General features: G+C 43.0%; 1 protein-coding gene across 8 annotated transcripts in view; it reads right to left on the bottom strand.

Annotated features, from left to right (window-relative positions):
- The window catches only part of add3a (adducin 3 (gamma) a), a 103,619-nt gene that overhangs the window by 61,227 nt on the left and 22,808 nt on the right, over window positions 1-19,584 (bottom strand). The window contains exon 1 of one of the 8 annotated variants that reach the window (XM_034598706.1): window positions 8,832-9,110. The exons of 4 other annotated variants lie outside the window; for them this stretch is intronic. The gene's annotated coding sequence lies outside the window, so the exon portion shown is untranslated. Of the gene's footprint in view, window positions 1-8,831; window positions 9,111-19,584 lie in introns of those variants that run through there. 3 more of the 8 variants (XM_034598640.1, XM_034598714.1, XM_034598677.1) reach the window with 3 other exon arrangements.

Below are 19,584 nucleotides of genomic sequence, written 5' to 3'. Positions count from 1 at the left end.
AGATGTCTTAAAAGTTTGCATAAACTGTGCTTTTCAGTTTGACAAACTGAAGCTTTCCTCATCTATCTACAGCTCTCTGTCCCTCTCTGCATCCCTCCCTCTCTCCATTCCTCTCTCGCCTCCAGCCTGTGTGTGAACCCATCCGTCTCTAATCCTCCTCTTGTACGGCTCACTGAAACCTCAACGTTCATTTTGCAACTCTTTGTTTGGCATCCAGTTGAGGTTGTCTAGTCTCTCTCCCTCCTCTCACTTATACTCTCCATTCACCCCCGCATCCTCCATTTCCGTCTTTCAACCACTTCCGCTCTCCCTCCATCCCCCCGGTCCCTCAATCCGTCTGTCCTCCGCCTCACTCGTTCCAACCCTCTCCCCTCATCTGTCTTTCATCTCCTTCCTCCGCGCTCACACACTGTCCACGCTCTTTTCTTACTGAGAGGACAGTGCGGCGTCCTGGCAGCTCTCCACCCTCACAGGCTGGGTGGAAAAATAAACAAGTGTCCACATGTTCTCAAGGAATTTTAATGACTTCCATAACTCGGGGTTCTTTACCTGCCAAACCCCAGGCAGTGTGAGGGAAGCAGCGGCCTCCAGACAAGTCAGTTTAGCAGCACGGATGACGAGCATTGGGAGACTGGGCCAAGTAACATCCTTTGAAGCGTTGAGCGGGATTCCAATGGGCTGGAGCGTTCTCATACAAGAAGCCATATAGACCAATTTATGATGTAAAAATGCAGAATTAAAGTTTCAACTAAAACACACATCTTACTGTTTAATAAAAAATAGAATGTAATATAAAAATACTTGCTATGATGGCAGCAATGTGCCAAATCAACAGTAACGTGCAGATGACCGATTTCTCTCTCATTCATGCAGAAACACTACTTTCGATAACGCCCCAGGGAAGAGGGGGGAATTAAATGCCCCCTTGTGTTGTCCTGGTACAGCATGCATTAGATGTGCCGTGTCATGATCAATTCACCCCTACGGAGGAGGACCACTGCAGGAGGGCCAAACCATGACAGTCTTTGTCCTCAGCTGAGCTATGTCACTGCACTAACTTGGTTTGCTATTTGACAGGAATCACAAAAGGAAGCACCATCTATAAAACTATGCTTAACATAGTAGTTCTGTAGCTGTGGTTTGCCTCACTCCTCCATTACAGCTCTTATTTTAATTGAACTATTTTCAGTTACGCTCTATACAAACAACTATAAGGGCTGTAGAACAACGCAGGTGAGCATGTTGGATTTGGGAAAGTTACAAACATTGTACCACGGAAAGGGGGTTTCAGACGCCAACTAGATGCACAGATGCCTTGACGTAGACTTCTATTGTGCTTCTGCTATTTCTACTTATTTATAAGGTTTCCAATGGCAAACCTCGAGAAGACTTTTATTGTGAAGCAGTAAGGGCTCTGATAACTGTTGAGTAAAGAACGACATGTGGCGGATATCACAACCATATGGAAAGCATAAAGCATAAGGGGATCTTTTCCGGTGCAGGACGGTGTGCGGTGTGTGTATAAGATATCCACACATGATTTGGTTGTGTGTGAGTAAGAGACACCACCAATGTGCACTGACTGAGGCGCTGGAGAGGCCGACCGGCTGTCAGGTGAGGAAACTCTTGTTGGGAGTGTATTTTAATAGGCCCATGACCCGTTGGCTGTCAGGTCATACTCCAGTGACCTGACCTGAGAGGAGACAAGGGGTTGATGGAGGCGTCTGTCTGGGGTTGAGGCAGGGCAATAAATCTGTGGACTAAGTCAGTCAGGCTACATATTGAAACCTTCTTAAAAGAGCGAGGAACAAAAGACGAACCAATGCATTCAGTAGCTAGTTAATTCCACAGTTTCTAACTTTTGATATGAATGGAATTATTACTCAACACACCAATCTTTTTAACATGGGGCTGCGTTACATCTGTGCAGTTTTCTCCGGCTTGACCTTCCCATCACCTTCATTAGCGCCCCATTACAACATTAGACATCTGCTATATTACACGTGTCAGAGGTGGGGAACCCGCTGGCAGGAGCGCTGTTTAGATTTCTGATCTCCGAAGTTATGCGGGACCAGCTGCAGAGGATATGGCAATATAAGGGGAAAACAACAGAGATTAATAACATCTACTACCGCTTACACACACTCCCAATTCAATCACTTATTTCTCCCTTCATTCACTGGTCTTTTCCCCACCCCTCTCAATCCGCACTTCCATCTACAGGGTTGTGACCCTCAGCCCATGAAATTGATACGTCATTCTGTGTTGCCAAAACTATTGAAACTCACACACTCACACAAATTCTGTTTTCTCTCCCCCTTTGGACCCCGTCCTCTGTCATGCATAAGGCATCTGGGATGTGTTCTCCAACTTCAAGCCCACAAGGGTTAGATCATTTTGGACTGTGGAACCACAGACCGCCCCCACCTTCCTTTCTTATACTTGTAGTCCTCAGGTACATGCTGTCTTTAAAACTCCCTCCCGCCACCACCCGCAGTGTTTCCAGAAAACCTGATAACAGAGTCTAAGATAAGTGAGTACAACGAGAGAACAAACTGATCATCTCCTGGCTCTAATCCAGACAGGAAGAAGAGGAAGCTTCTTTTACAGCTGAGATACGAGTTAAAGAATAACAGGATTCACAGTGAGCGGGAACCAACGGAAACTAAAAGAGGATAATGGTTTGAACTGAAACTTGGAGAGTACTTTGAATGACAAGTTGGATTCGATTCCCTCAATAGTGAATGGCGATTTATTTCTTTTAGCTATGCCCAGACTAGAAACAGCAGGTGCAACCGTTTGAAATATACCTAGAAGTAGTACAAACTATTTGAAAATGTCTCAAACAGACAAAAGACCAAATATACAGTAAAGCCATATCAAGCAGTTTAACCCATATCAAAATACAACACAATAAAGCCTGAACATTTAAGTTTGCAGTGAACAGTATGTTTACCAACCCCGCCCCCCATACTTCTTGTAACATCTAGTGGGACTTAACGCCAACACCACTGACTTAAACTGCACATTTTCTTTTTAATGACCTACAGGAAACTCTGTTTAAAAAGACTGTGGCACAGCCTCTGCTTTAGTAACTGTTTGGTTAAAGCCAAACATCAAACCACAGCTGGTTCCAGCTCTGAGATCTTCAGCTCCACTCTGATGCAATCCCCTTGATGGGAGGTGTGGGATGTCAAACTGAAGTCCCTACTCACTGAGGTCTACTCACATATCCACTTCTGGACGGGAGAAACCCCATCCTGACTTCATAAATTACTTCCAGGTTTTAGTTAAGGAAGGGGGAGGGAGGGAAGAAAGGAATGATAGATAAAAAAAGAGAAAGAGATTCAGGGGGAAATTGGATTGCTGTGTTCTCAGCCTCTTTGCCACCAGAGTCAATATTTGCAAGGACAGTCAATCTTTACCACTGAATGATGAAATCACAATTTTTGAACTTCTAATAACAAGGTTCTGTGCAGGGGTTTTGCAGCATTTCCCATGGATGAACTGTAAGCTTGCACCTGTGTGCTTCTAGCTGGTTTGCATGATTCTCAGTTATGCAGGAACTGACAAGGTCAGAGAAATTAAAGCATTATCCCCCATCCTCCCTTTTGAACCTGCCACACATCAGATCAGTTTCAAATCCCTGCAGACAAATTTGACATCTGGAACACACGGATAACTCTTCAAAAACATTCCTCTTCTTCTCTGAAATTCTCACTTTCTTAGCAAAGCTCAAAGTGCAAGTTTTTATTATTGAGAAATTAGCGCTTAATATGGCATTTTATAGCAACTGTGAAAGTCAATGGGGCCTTTACCATTGCAATAACAAACTCATAAAACACCTTAGTTCACTAAGCACTTCTACAAGAAAAACTAAAATGGCTTCAATTTGAATCACTTGCCGAGTAGATACTTATTTGAGGAAGATTGCGTCAGCATTAATAACTAATGCTAACAAACGTCTTTTTCCAGTTTTTGTACAAACAAAACCTTTCCCCCTAAATCCAGCTGATCTGGTGTGAGACACAAGATTATGTCTGTGACTCAGCAACAGTCTGATATTCTCAATGACAAGAAAAGGAGGGAAGCTGCATCCAAATAAATGTTGAATCATAGTTTTGGTTGAAATTCCCATTACTAGCTATATCTAGAGATTCATTTAGTATTTAAGGTCAAAGGTGAAATACAACTCTTAAGATTTATGGCCAATTGTAGTAAATACGTGTACAGTGATATTTACAGATGAAAAGTGACATGAGCCCAAAAGGAACTTCAGCATAATGGAAAGTAGAGGTTGGTCATAACTGCTGGGGGGAAATGTCCTGTTGCACCGCCTGAGTCATCTGGTGGTTTCTGTAAATACAGCTAACTATTTCATTTGGTGGAAACTTTAACTCATAGGCCGTTTCCAGACTTGACCTCTGGGTAAAATCCGGAAAATTGGCGATGGGGTTTACCCGCAGTCTGCCTTTCAGACATGTACAACACAGCGGGAGGTTTTCTGCACAGACGCGTTCACAACCATCAAATCATCCACATTATTCAGGCGAAGGGTGGAGCAGCCGGGTGGAGCAGCCGGGTGCAGCAGACAGAGGCAGGAAGCGACGCATCATCTAGCCACTGAAATACTGTCTTTTATTCAGATACAAATTTAAGAGAACATTTAAAGAATTGCTATTTGGTCCTGGTAGCCGATCAGAAACTAAAACTTATTACTTACCTACTATTAACACAAGTCCAACAGGTCATGAGAAACATGTAAGCAGATCCAGTCACTTGGTCAAGACAAGTTCAGCAAAGCTTTCCCATGAACTCTGACCTGGCCAGAGCCATCTATAAAAGTGTGGGGAGAAGTTGAAGCCAATACTGGTTTCACCCTACAAGCCTGAACCCACTGTGGTTGAAAGCAACTGGGCCCCCGGGATTAGAAGGGTGTGACCACTGTGGGTCACGAGCAGAACCACCAGACATTTCAATTGGTATTCAGCCAGTTAACCGATATTATCAACCAGAGGATTACACGATGGATATAGTTAGGACAGTTTCTCTTTCTAGCACAGATCCTGTCTCAACACCCTCTCAGATATCAATCCAACACTGACTGCAGATGCATGAGAGGTCCTCAGTAAATCAAACATCAATTCAGCATCCCAGCATCAGTCTCTTTTCAGAGGAGAAGTAACCGGCCTGTACCTTGTAGGAGAAGACAACAATGAGTCAATCAGTCTAGAACGTTGAAAGAAAACAGAAGATATTGCCCTGTCCATGGAAATATCAAACTTTTTAAGAACTCATTGCTTACTAAACAAAATTATCCCGACTGCAAAACGTCATCCACTTTAACACTGCAAGTTCAAAGTTTGCAAAGAAACCTGACCGTGGAGAGTTTGCGGCCCCATGTGTGCACCTGCATTAAATCTGTAATGTGTGCTGTCCTTTTGTCAAAACTCACGTTTAAGCCCCTCAGTGGGACCCGGCCCAAATACATTTGGTTTAACTTAAGAGTTGGACCACAGCGCTCCGTCAGACCCAAATCACAATGATGAAAGAGGAATGAAAAAAAGAGTCAGAGCTTTTATCAGCCAGTAACTGACGGCTATAATTTCTTCACTCTTTGGGCCAGTGTATGACGACAGAGTTTATTGAATGTGCATTTTTATGCAAACGATTTAGGACAAGTTTAGAAAACACACACACACACACACACAAACCACTTGGGGATGACTCTCTTGAAAGCAAAATTAAATGCAGCTGACTCGGACAGCTGGAAACCATGCTGAATGACATAATCGCAGGCAGGCTAGCCAAGCTATTTCACACACACACACACACACACACTCACAAACCCAGAGTACCATTACATAAAACAGTGATTTACAACACAAGTTAGCATGAGGAGCAACACCAATTTCTTGCATGATAAGACACACCCCTTCCTGTCTTTTTATAAACACACGCACGCACGCGCGCGCACACACACACACACGCACACACACACACACACACACACGTTTTGTCTGCTTGAGTATAAACAAGCAGAGCTGGCCAATGAGAGGTTTTCTAAACTGCAGTAAAGCAGGATCTCTGTTTGAAAGTTGCTGCACGGTCCATCATCCCTCCTAAAGTGGAAACATAAGGAGAAGAGTTGGAGAGGTGCTTAGGTCACTGGGGTTGATTGAGAAAGAGGGACCATACTTCACCATCGGAGCACTCTGTGTTCACCTCCTCAGACTCTGCATGTGGGGAAAACTAACTTCCTTTGGCTACTTCTAAAATGTTATCGAATTACACGTGCAAGTTCGAAGAGCGATAAGTCACATGTAACGCTGAGAAATCTATCTTCATTCGCCGATACAACGATGTATCTCAGACCTTGACCCCAAGAGCAGGCATGCAGTGTTGAATTCAGACAGATACAAACATCTCCTTGGGAGAGGAAATCAAGGCCAGCAGGGCTGCAAATCATTCGGCCTGAAGCAGCAATTTTCTCCAAGGAGCCGGCACACTGAGTCATTCCTGAAACAATGAGAAAACCTCAGAGAATGGCCAAAAGATGAAGACCAAACAAGGCTCTCTGCAAAAGACCCCGTTTTATTGCTTCTCTGCAAAATATCTCTCTGTTAAAGATCTCGGGACAAATATTTGCCATGAGCCATTTCAGGACCAAGGTCATCACCATGTCAACCAGCGCCATGGATACAGCGTACTCCACTACAGACAGAGTAACAACACAGAATGCTCTTTGGTTTCACATCTGCAAAGCAAGAGTAACACATAATGAAAGTACAGATGGTGCATTTCATTAACTCATCAGAATTGGTGAGCTATGCACAGTTTGATGGTGACAAGATCCAATATCCTCCAACATACAGCTGTAATGAGAAAACAAACTGAAGAGGAAAGTGCATCTTGGTAAAGACAAAAGAAAATCTACTGCCACAACACAGGAGGACAGATTTAAGGGGGTCACTGTCTTCAGGGGACAGCATCATGGACGCGGGTGTCACTGCAGTGAATCCATCAGCACAGAGAAAACAAACATGACAGCAAGTCAGGATCTATTCGCCTGTGGCTAGAAGGTTGTGTAGCTGATCTCATCAGTAGATAAAGTCAGATGACAGAGAGGGAGGCGACACCAAAACAACAATTGTTATATCATATTAGAGTTATTTCTATATGGACAAGAAACTGACCTTCTTAAGCTTTGTTTACTAATTACAACCCAGTGTACTGTTTTATTACTGCACCATAGGACTGCAAGTTCTGCTCGAAAACCAGATTCAGCTTTAACTCATATCTCCTTCCTATTACACTCCTAATCCAATGAGTAAAACGTTTGCTGTCAGAGAAACACTGAGTCATGTTGAGATTCATCTCTACAAAGAGATTTTACACGTGAATATGCAGAATCTACGGGCGAGGAACAAAGTTTTGAGGCTGGGAGCCTTCTGTTTACTGTTTCTAGTTTCTAGTGACCAATCACCTTTGACCAGGCTTGACCGGAATGCAGGTTATCTGCATTCATATAGAGATAGATGTTGAAAGAGATTAGCCAAAATGTCTCCATAGAGCTAAAACACCTACAAAGAGTATGGCTGTTTGTGTTTTCTGTGGTCAAACATTCAACCAACATTGGTTGGACTCGTCTGACTGTACACAGTGTAAGGCGGAGGACTGAGTTGCCCGTTGTCCCCAGAGCCTTATCCGTCCTCAGACAACAGCTGATGGGCTCCAAGATTGTGTTGAGATCGGAGCTGATTTGGCTGAAATGGTGTAAACTTCTTCTCTTGATCTTGTATCGAGGTTAAAGAAGTAAAAGAAAACCTTTGAGACATGGAACGCAAATCCTTCATTATGCAAAACCCCTCAAGCAACATAAAAACTAAATGAACTGTGAGCAGCAGAATCAGAACTATAGCAAACAGGTAACCCAACCACAGTTTCCTATCAGCATGTCATGAAAGGAGGCCTTCAATAGGAACACCCGGAAAACAACGGTCAGAAATAGAATCGTCTCCTTATCTCTGGTCAGTCATGAGTAAACAGACACCTATGAAAAGCCAGATCGACTAAAGTACCTGACGTATCCTCCTTTCCCTCAGGGGGTAAATAGTGGAACAGGAGTCACTGGACAGGGAAAAAACTAAAATACTTAACTCTTAATGCTCATTTTAAAACATGTGGAGAATTAAACACAGGTAGCACGTCACACATCACTGTGGCCCAGACGCATTAGATAAACCCAGCACCCCCCACCCCGCCGCAATACCCCACCCCCTACCCACTGAGCATGCTGACACTTGAGAGGGCGGCACCTCTCCTCTGCACACAGAGAGCCATCCCGGGCCCATTCACGGCTCCCAGCTCTATTCTTCTCCATGGTAAAAGAACCCTTGATCTGAAAGGAGGGAAAAGGGCCTCTGGTATTTCATTTAGCACGAAGCAACCAAAAGAAGAAAGTCTCCCATTCCCTATTGGCAGCGTAAAAGTTTCTCATTGGGCCTGAACATTTTGCACATACAGCAAATAAAAACCACCACAAAAAAAAAAACACAATCTATGCCTCAGCCTTGAAAACATGCATGAGATCCACACAGATTTGTGTACTTTTACTTAGTGCTGTCAGCTCCGGGGGAATGTGGCAGCTGCACAGAGGCAATGAAAGTAGTGAGATAACAGCCTGGATCGTGGAGAACACTGCATCCATTATATAAGTCTCACACACACACACACACACACGCACACGCACACACAAACACACACACACACACACACACACACAATAATCAACAATCAGCTATCATTATAAAAAAAGCTGCAGCACAAACCTGCTGAACCGACGATCCGAGTCAAACTGCTGCCTCTGAGTCGTCCTCTCCACCACACGGCTGAGATCCACCTGCACTGCAGCGAGTTCCTCTGCCCCTCTGTCCGTCTCCCTCACTCTAACACGCCTCTCTCACTGTAGCAGTGTGAAACTGTTGCTGCCCTCCTTCCTCCACGCTCCTCCTCTTTTCTCCCTCTTTCACTCACTAAATCAGGAGGAGCCGCTGTGCTTTATCAGTGCAGAACGAGGGCGAGGCAACACCGATAGAGAGCACAACTTATCTGCAGCAGGGAACGCAGACGACCAGCCCGCAGAGAGAGAGAGAGAGACAGAGAGAGAGAGGGAACTGTGAACTCACTGGCTGCGGATTGTGGTGGTGGAGGGGTTGAAGGGGGGAAGGGGGAGGGGTGAACCTAATTTAAATTCACACACACAGGGGTGAGATGACAGGGTCTTTTGCCCCCCCCGGGAGCTTCAGTGATATTATGTTAACAAAAAGCTTGACAAACAGCTTATTGATTGGCTCATCCTTCACAGCAAAGTGACAGATCGGGGTAGAAGAAAAAGTTAAAGTCTCCTCGATTGAAGCTTTCTGGATTTACTCCCTCCATCACTGTCTTTTACTTTATTTTCCTCCACCCAATCTCTCCCTAAACCCTTTCAGCCACCCCCCCTCCTCCTTTCGTTTGAGACCAAACTTTTAATTCTAATCCCAAATCTCCTACACTTAAAATTGTTGTTGCTAAATTTCACAAAGTCTTTGGCAAGGCATAAAAAACACCGCCACTTGATTTAACTGGGTCTGACAAGAGGGCTCGTCGGCTCCAGGGTCCCTCCCTCCCCACTTCACTTCCAAACGACATCCAGCACTTTCCCTGATAGCAGCTTGACAGTCTCCTCATACGAGACATTTCCATCCACTCAAGACTGTGGAGGGAGATTTACCCAAAACAAAGAAAGAAAGGAGGTGATGACATTTTAAAATGAGGGAATTAGCACAAAATATCAAGGTGCTGACTTTGGATTCATCAGTAAATTAGAAATTATCAATTATTGCAGCCCTACAAACAAGATGTAATGTGTTAACTAGTAAGGTTTATGTGCTGGTTCAAACTATATGATTTTTAGCCAAATTTCCCCCTCAATAACACGTGTTGGGACTCGCCAACAAAAGCTCCAGATCGAAGCAAAATCGGCCAAAATAAAAAGAGTTTTTTCCCATGTCTTTGATTAAAAGTCAAATAAATGGTAAAATGTTAAATATAACTAATTGGTGAACATATTAAGGACTACAAGGTTTTTTTAAGTGAGAATGTTTCAGTGCTGTCACATCGTCGTGATAACGTCAATTTGTTAACTGGGTTGAAATAAAAAGAGGCCAGAGGAATGACATTAAATTAGCATGTGAATGGCTCAGTCACTAACCAGGCTGTCCATGCAAAGTTCAACTGAGGAGCCATTTCCACAGCCTTCCCTTCATGACTTCTCAAGCCGTTTCAGACATGACCTGCAGGTAAAATCCGGAGAGAATTGGCTATGGAGTTTAACCAGAGTTTGCCTTTCACACATGCACAACGCAGCAGGAGATTCTCTGCACAGACGCTTTCAGCATCAAATCATCTACATTATTCAGGCTAAATGTGGAGCAGCCGAGTGCAGCAGGCCGAGGCAGGAAGTGACGTATTAACTCCGCTGCGGAGATCACGTGATTTTCTTAACAACACACAGACATCTTCGTCGTGTGTGACACAGGCTTTTTATTGTTAATTTTCTTTTCTTTTTTTCATTTTTGTGTTTGTCGCTTGTTAGAAGAGTCATCAACCCCCCACTCGCACATGGTGAATCCCCTGCTATGTTCACACACCCAATTTTCATGGATTTCTACAGACGTTAGGAGGCCAGGCAGAGAAAGTCGAAGAATGCGGAGAGTCTCACTCGGACATTTGCGTTTACACATTCAGTGCATGTCCGAAAGCAGCTTTATTGAAAGCCATGCCATCCCATTGAAGTGTTTTATGGACATTATTTCAGTAGCAGGTTTCAAGCAGCTTGTAAGAAGATTGAAACATTTTGCAAGAGGCCTCAGTTTTCTCAGAGGAATTAAAAAGGGGCATCGCCTGACATAACTTGTGTGTGCAATTTATGGTCAGTGAGGGCAACAAAAAAAATCTCAAATGAAATTTTAATTGCCACTTTCCTGAAAATCGTTTCCATGTGTAGGATTAAAGTTTGGATTTATTGCTGACCAGCAGAGAAACGAGGCTGACAACAATTACAGGAAGCAAAAATACATGGTAGTGCCCAAAAGCAAGTGAGCCAGCTGAGCCCAAATCAATTCAGAATCAATTATTCAAGCTCAGAGAGAGGGATTATGGGGAGACGCAGTTCAGCCAAACTACCGTCTCAACAGCTGTGGATTTCTAAAGCTGCTTTCAGACATGAACTGAACTCCAGAACACCTTTGGACACATTTGGAAATGTCCGACCATGAGCGCCTCCAGAGTTTCTGCGGAGTTTGTCTGGCCAGCGCTCTGGTAAAAACTCTGCAGAATGTCTGAAGGAGCCAGTGAGAACACAGCAGGAGATTCTCCGAAAACACAGAGCCACACACGTAGAAAACACTGACAACGATGTTAAGAGAGCATTTGGTAGTAAGGGGCCGACACCAAAGTTGATGTGCCTTAAACAAAAACACGTTATCTCCGCAGCGGAATCAATATGCTAGCTTGTGTCTGCCTTCTGTCCCTCACCTGAATCCTCTAGGGATTTCTGTGTTGTTGTGAACGTGGCTGAGCGGATAATCTCCTGCTGCGTTGTTCATGTGTGAAAGACAAACTCCAGAGGAAGACCGGACCCAATTCTGCTGACATCTCCCGAGGTCATGTCTTGAAACGGCTAAAGTGAATGGGATTCTTATCCCACTTAAATGCATGTAAATAATTTTATTGCTATTTTATGCACCCTTGTTACCTCGACTTGTTTATATTTTATACTTAAACTAATATAATATTATATAGTTGCTTATTATTTATATCTCCTTGGTAAATCTTTATAACAGGCACAATTTGATTTGAGGATGACACTTTCATAATTTTGTTGCGTTTCCACAATGTCAATAAAGTTCTTGAATCGTGAATATTGCATTTGGGTATATATGATGAGAGGAAACTGTGAAGTTGATGCATGTTCAAAATGCACTGAAATAAAAAGCAGCCTCAGCATGGTCCGGAGTCATTTGTATCTGTCAGCTAACGGCCCGTGCTTCCAGAAAAATCACAAACCTGTGACCATTGAACATGGAGATTTACCCAAAACAAAGAAAGAAAGGAGGTGATGACATATTTTTTCAGCTTTTTTGCGATTTTAGAGTTACAGAATACGTACTACAAGAACACACGGGCAAACAATCTTTGGCTTCATTAGTAAATACAAATAATCAACTATTGCAGCCCCTACAAACAAGATGTAATGGCCCATGCTTGCAGAAAAACCACAAACCTTAGTAGTCCTCCTTCATGGAGCTCACTGTCATGATGCCACTTCAGATGCAAACACCGCACACCTGCATTCATTACACACATAGGAACCAGGACCTCATCCCTCCAGCTCCCGGCGACAGTTCATACCTGTCCCAGAATAAACCTCGACCCTCTGGCCTCCTGTGGCAGAGCTGGAGCTGGATGCCTGGGCTAACATTAGCACATATCTGAGTGAAATACGCAGGGGCCCGGCACTCACCATGGGTTAAAAAGGGATGCATGTCTAGATTATTTATGAGTGAGATTGCTAGTTGTAACTTTCTACAATGCCACCTTTAAGGAGAGAAAGATGGCGGAGTGCACTTTGTGAATGGTAAATGCTGTATGTATAGTGCATGTTAAAAAGCACTCACGCTGGTGGGTAATTATATGGTGTGTGTGGAGCAGAGTGAGTCTTAAAGTCAGTGTAGAGATGTAAATCTGCAGCTTGTTAATTCTGTGTGTACACATGAATCAACAAATCAGCAAGTGCTTGTGTGTCAGTCTCCTTCCACTAATAGATCCAGACATAATGTTGCTCATCTCAAAACCGTAGACTCAGCAACGAGTTTGCATGTATGATGTGACGGACACTGACACAAGCTGAGGCTGAATATCAGCAGCTGTAGATCTGACTTCAGCATCTCAATGCTTTTTAAAACATTTTAAAGAACAAGTCTTCCATCACATCCACACTAAGGCTACATAAAGCAAAACAAAAAATCAAAGCACAAACACATCATGTGACCATTCATGTGCACTGGGCATGTGTTTGCTAGTGTTAACAGGGAGCAGACTATCTACTCTGCAGTTGGTTGCTTGGTTACAGAAAACACAAACAAAAAAACAACAATGGTGAAAAATAAGATCGGGGATTTATTTTCTTGGACCAACTATGAGGTGGAGTTATTACTTTTACACCACAATTAGCAGGTATACACAGGATTTGTTTAAACACTGCTAAACCCGCAAAAGAGGTGATTAACTCCTTTTTCATTGTCACTTGAGTTCCCCTTTTTTTCCCCTGGTGCGTTTGTGACATTGAACATGAAGCACCTGAAACTGAGATTCTTTCTCACCCCATGTGTTGCATCTTACATGATATGAAAAAAGTAAAACAATAAATTCATAAATAAAAAATATTTCTGTTTCATGTTGTTCCCAAATGTAAAAAAACAATAGGTACATTAATGTTCATGGCTCTTTATATGCAGCTTATATGACATGTTAATATGCCTGTCATCATTTTGCAGCGGGAAAGGTGCAGCGTCAAGACAACCAAAATAGAGAAGAGGAAAGTAGTACATTCACCCGGGTGTCGTGTTTCCATCACTGCTGATCTAAGCCGGAGGCGATAAAAACCTGTGTTTACAGCAAAGTCATTAGACCTGAGAGTGCATGTTGAATGTATCCATTCCCACTGCAGACAAACGCCGGGTGTTAGTGGCAGTTAGTGAGTTTTTTGATAAGTGGAAAAGGGGCTTTTGTTTCCTCAGAGTTCAAAATAAAACATCTCCATTTTAGGTGCTCAAAAAGTCTGGAGTCGTGTGGACAGCGGGTGTAAACAGGGATGCATTTTAAAACTAAATGCAGTGGTGTGGATATTAACCACAAAACAACAACAGACATTCTTCTCTCTCCTCTCATGTTTGACCAAGTGTCATCAGAGCAAACGTTTGGTGAAGGAGGGGACGGAGGGGGACAGTTACCGTGCTGCGTCAGAGAGGGTTAAACATCCACTGCGACATGAAAATATGAAGCCGGTAACGTGTGACGTGTTATACTGACATTTACAATGAGAGATCTCAAAGAGAGTTAGAGGCAACAGAAAGTTGGCATCTTAACACTAATTCCACAAAACAGCTGACGGTGCCGAAGCAGACACACAATTTCCCCTGTCAACACTGAATTCAGAGATGCAAGAGCAGCGTTTTATTAAGTATTTACTCTGCAGAGTGTTTTTGACCCTGACTATTTTGACCAAGTTCATGCTGACACTGTATCCATTTTAATTGTCAGTTGTCTCCTCTCAAGCCACAAAAAATGCTCTTCTCCCTGTTCCATGTGACAAAAATGCAGCTTTCCTTAACCAAAAACAACCAAATACACAACGAGGGGCATACAAAAAACCCACACAATACCCACACAACTGGAGCATCAACAATAAAACAACAATACAAAAGCTGTCTTTTAATTTGCCTGCATATATCATCATGAAAAAGAACATACTGTGCCTAAAAACAGATTGAGTTCTCTGCTGTGGCTCCAACCCTCTGCATGCAGAGTAAATAAGCCCATTCTACCCCCTGCAAAGAGCAGAAGACGTAGCTGCTGACGCGAGCTCAAATCCCCTGAAAACCCCAGAGGAAGAGCTGGGATTCACCTGCAGAAGCCTGCAGTGACCTGTTGGTCTGGGGCCAGCATTGAGAGAGATGTAGCTATGTGGAGTAGAGAGAAGTTAAGGCCTGTATCACAGTGCGTTTGTTTGGAAATCTGAACAATGTGTTGTCATATTGTTGATAAAACACAATGGTGGAAGGATTTGTGGCAGCTAGAGTAGTCTGTGTGTTTGTGCGTGTTGGAATACTCCCAAACATGTGTTCCAGAATCCAGAAAACTAAATTCAGTCGGAACAGCAGCTTTGAAATTCGGCCCAAATGTTCACACAAGTTGCCGAGTTGCAGAAGTCATCACACACTAATTAACCTAGTTTACAATCAGCTCTAAAGAGTAGTGTTTAATGTACATGTGTCAAATGTTATACTATAGGTGTATTTCTCATAGTCCCAACACAGTTATTAAGCCACTAGAGTTTCATGATTGTCATGCACACATTTTAAATGATTTATATGGTTATGTCAAACCTGATCCTTTTTCTTTGCTCTTCATTGCTACGCAAATATTTTGAAAACTGTCCAGGTGTTGATTGAATGTTATAAACATATAATTACATCAGATTTTGTTGACAGGGTCCGTGTTTTTTTAACACTTCGATGTTGGAAAACTCACTTCACAACTCTGGAGATTGGACCCTCCGAGGAGCCTGTGATACGTTGACAGCATTTACTGAACAAGCGTGAGCAAATGTCATAAGTGAACCTGACAAATGGCCTTGTTTTTCCATTGTTTGTTCCCTGATTTCAGTCGACTTGTGTCCTGGGGCGACACCCCCCCCCACACCCCACCCCGCCAAGAGTCAAGGGGGTGTCGCGACTCAGAGCCTACGTGTGGGGGGTGGTGGGGGTGGTCTTTAATTCCCCTTGTTGACTGTAACACCATGTGACACGAGATAAACATAGTGTTTCAGCTAATGAGTCCGTGTCTGGAGCAAGGTCAGGAGGTGCCCATTATGGTCAAGATGCACACTGGGACAGGGACTGAGAGCATGTTTCCAGGGTTACCTTAAATTGAATAATCTAACTGCGAGAACGGTGACAAGGGCATGTTGTTTAAAAGTGACATTAGATCAGCTGAACACGTATCAACCATCCGCACAGAAAAACAAGACGGCAGCTTCTGTGATAATTGAATCGGGGGTTAGCGAGAACAAAAAGTCATCTACTTTCGACAGTTCCGAAAAAATACGAACATCCAGCCTAATCTCCCAGTGCGTTCCAGAGGGAGCAGTTAAAACATGAAGTAAATCTTAAACATATCCGAGAGGGTGGGGGTGCGAGAGCCGTGAGAGCACCTCTTCCACAGACGGCCCGGGCTCGGAGCCCGCCTGACTCCAGTGGAGACGCGGAGCGAGAGACCCAGACAAACACAGTTCGCTGCCAAGCATCGTTACTTACAACACCCACTGCACTCCAGCGCACATTTCCACTGCTGGCTGCCAGACCCAGTGACGGTGACATTACATAAAAACAATCTGCTAAAAAAAATAACAGAAAATCTCTCCCACAGAGAAAATCTATTTAATGTGGGATGTGCTATCGGAAACAAAAGGGTACGGACATTTTTGGAGTGTTTTTATGCGTCGGGACAGAATGACTAAAGAGTGTAAATATTTTGATATCACTGTGCGGCTCCATTTTGAATAATCCTGTGTAATGCAGGCTGTCAGGCCCCTCTAAATTTTCAGTTTTTGGACGAAGCAGAGAGTCAAAGAGTTATGATGTTTGTATTGTGGACTTTTATGGCGACTATGATGACACTAATGAAATTATAAATGGAGACCCTCTGAGCAGAACTGAGCCACAATGGAGATAAATAATTTGCTCGGGTTTGGGATTCCTAGAGTTCCAGGTGTGTGAATCATTTATCATCATTTATCAAATGAAAACATAAGATGATAAAAACAAGTAGAGCCAGATTGATTTACTCTGGAATGAGTTTTTCACAGATATATCGGTTTTGGTGTTTGTTTGCCGATAGGAAAACTTATTTTACAGAAATGCAAGAAAGGTCTGTTGGGTAATGTTTACAATTCACATTAAAAAGTGTATTTTCTTTATTAAAGGCCTAAGTATTTGGTTGGATTCGTGTGTTTTTTATTAGGAGTTATTTATCATTAAGTTTATGGATAAACTGTAAAATATCAAGCTTTAGTATCATCCTTATCAATTGGGCTCTAACTCATATATGAGCAAAGTGAACCAGCTTTTTTTTCCTGATGCAGGCAACAAGCAACTTGTATTATATCCACAGATGACACTAATGTTGTTAGTGCTACTGTTTCAGCCCACAGAGGCCTTGAATGACACTCATCTAAAATCATGAGAAGAGCAAACGAAAAAAACATAATTTTTTTCAGGTGGGCGTTTTCCTTTAAGACTGACCTGACGAGTGTCAGGTCACGTCACACTTGAGTTGCAGAGCACTGAGCTGTAACGCTCCTCCTCATCTCCTCGTCCTCCCTCAACTGCAACTGCATTTTCTCTTCTGGTGTCATGAGGAGGCTCAAATGAATCAGCCTATTGAGCCGGGCAGAACTGTGCACTGGCTTTGACAGTGCCAAAGTGTGCGGGTCCGTGCATGTGAGTGAGAGAGCAACAGGGCATGTGTGTGTGTGTGTGTGTGTGTGTGTTTCAGTCCAACTTTCCCAGCCTCCCAGAACACAAAGCTGTCCTTTGTGGCCTCTCAGCACTACAAAGCCCCACAGGCCACCAGAGCTGAAAGTGAAAAGTGTGTGAGCTGTTGAGTGAGTTGAGTCTTTGGTGTCTATATGTCATGTGCACTTGACTAAATATGTAAAAGTAAAGAAAGGGAAGAAAATCTAAGAGATCATCTGCATGAGTGCAGTCTCTTCACATACTGTACATGTGTGTATTGTGTACGTGGTCAACCTGTGGCCACAGACAGCACCCACTCTGCAGTTGGCTGGGATGCACCAAACCATTAAAAGACACATCGTGTGGCTCAGAACCAGGTTCGAGCACAAACTCCACCACAAAAGCCTGGCACACAGACATACGGCCATATCGCTAAAGATATACGATCTCACCGACTAGATCAGAGCGCTCGCTTCCATCCTGACACAACTATAAACAAAGTGCAGCAACTCATATTAGATACGGCCGCAAAACACAAACCAAATACACGACATCTGCAATCAGTCTTAGACACACACAAACACAAACACACACACACACACACACACACACATATATAAACAAAACCCAACCTCCAGCTGTTGATGAGTCACAGATGAGACGGCTGTTATTAATCAGGGACACACCCACACTGATTATAATAAAAACTGTTTTATAACTACAAATAAGTAGATGACAGATGTTGGAAAGACCCTTTTTGATTAATGTGTGTGTGCACGTGTGTGTGTGTGTGTGTGTGTGTGTGTGTGTGTGTGTGTGTGTGTGTGCATTTCCAGGTCTGCAGACAGAGAGAGTGGGAACCTTTCCATAATCATCTCTGTCTAACCACACTGTTTTGTTTTTTTATACCGACTGAACCAAATATCTCAATTAAAACAGCTACGCCAGTTTTGTTCCGTCAAGATGTGAACACTGACATCAATAGATTTGACACAACCGACAGGATTAACAGGAACAAACTTGTAATTAACTCAACCCATGTCATGCTGCAGGGTTCGGCTGGACGTCCACGGTGGATGTGCACGGGAGTGTCTATGATTTACAACAAAGACTCTCCCTGGAAGTCGGAGAACTGCAGGCCTTTTATTGTTTCCACCCTTTATACGATCCATCTCTACGGGTGGACGCCTGCAGGACTTTTTATGTTTCAATAACTGTATCCTCCACCAGCTGCTCATCTCTGCAGTTAAACGTTTTCTAATTCAAAGCCTTTGTCGTGCAGGGTCGTCTCTAAGCTGGAGCCAGTTTGCACGTCATCACGTTGACTTGTGTTTGACAAAGACAAATACCAGTCAGACTCAGAGATGAATGGCCGTTACTGTATAAACATGGTGTGCAGCCATCTTTCAAGTTTTGGATGACACTCCCTTTCAAATGTATCCAAAAGAAACATATCTACACAAACGATTAAAAATGTCCAAAAAACCAGAAGAAAGCCAACTGCTCTGTGGCTTTCCATGGAGAAGGATGAAACATTCAAATGGACAGAGAGTGGCTGCAGACTAAAAGTCATCAAAGTGCGATAGAGGGTCATTAAGTATCAGTTATGCTCAGGCTACTCTCTGTCTGGAATTAAATAGGGTTTACAGAAAAGGAGGTATTGATTTTCTTATGTCTCTGCATCAAAATATCATGTGCTAAAAACAACAACCACTGAAAATGTATTTTTAATGGTGGTATATAATAGCTCTTCAATCATGTTAGGTCCATATTGTCTGTATCTGTGCATTTGTGGACTTTGTATTTTTATTTCAGTTCTTATACATTTACAGTAATAAAAAATGCTGACTGAAGAGGACGGTAACTATTCTCCACTCTATGTTAAGTGCACTGAGATTATGTCTGTTGTGATTTGGTGCAATTGAATTGAATTTAATTGAAATATTAATAATTTCCCCCATCCTCGTTTCTGGTGAATGTCAAAAGCTCCACTATTGTGTGCTACCCTGTCTCAGAAAAATTACGCTTGTGTACAAATACACGTCATGAAATTGCAACTGCATTATGTTTTCTATTATAATAAAGACGATATGTTGTTAAAGTTCAAAATACTTTGATAAAGAAGAAAATGTCCACAGACAATGTATTTGTTTTCCTCCCAAAATATCAAATGTTGTAGTATAAAAGTTTTTCATGGTTATGTTTAGGCACTCCCGGTACATGGTGAAGGTTAGGGTAAGAG

Source organism: Hippoglossus hippoglossus, chromosome 1 (genome assembly GCF_009819705.1).
Source record: "Hippoglossus hippoglossus isolate fHipHip1 chromosome 1, fHipHip1.pri, whole genome shotgun sequence".
NCBI classification, from domain to species: domain Eukaryota; kingdom Metazoa; phylum Chordata; class Actinopteri; order Pleuronectiformes; family Pleuronectidae; genus Hippoglossus; species Hippoglossus hippoglossus.
The sequence above is the reverse complement of the archived record's forward strand: the minus strand, read 5'-3'. Positions and strand labels throughout refer to the sequence as shown.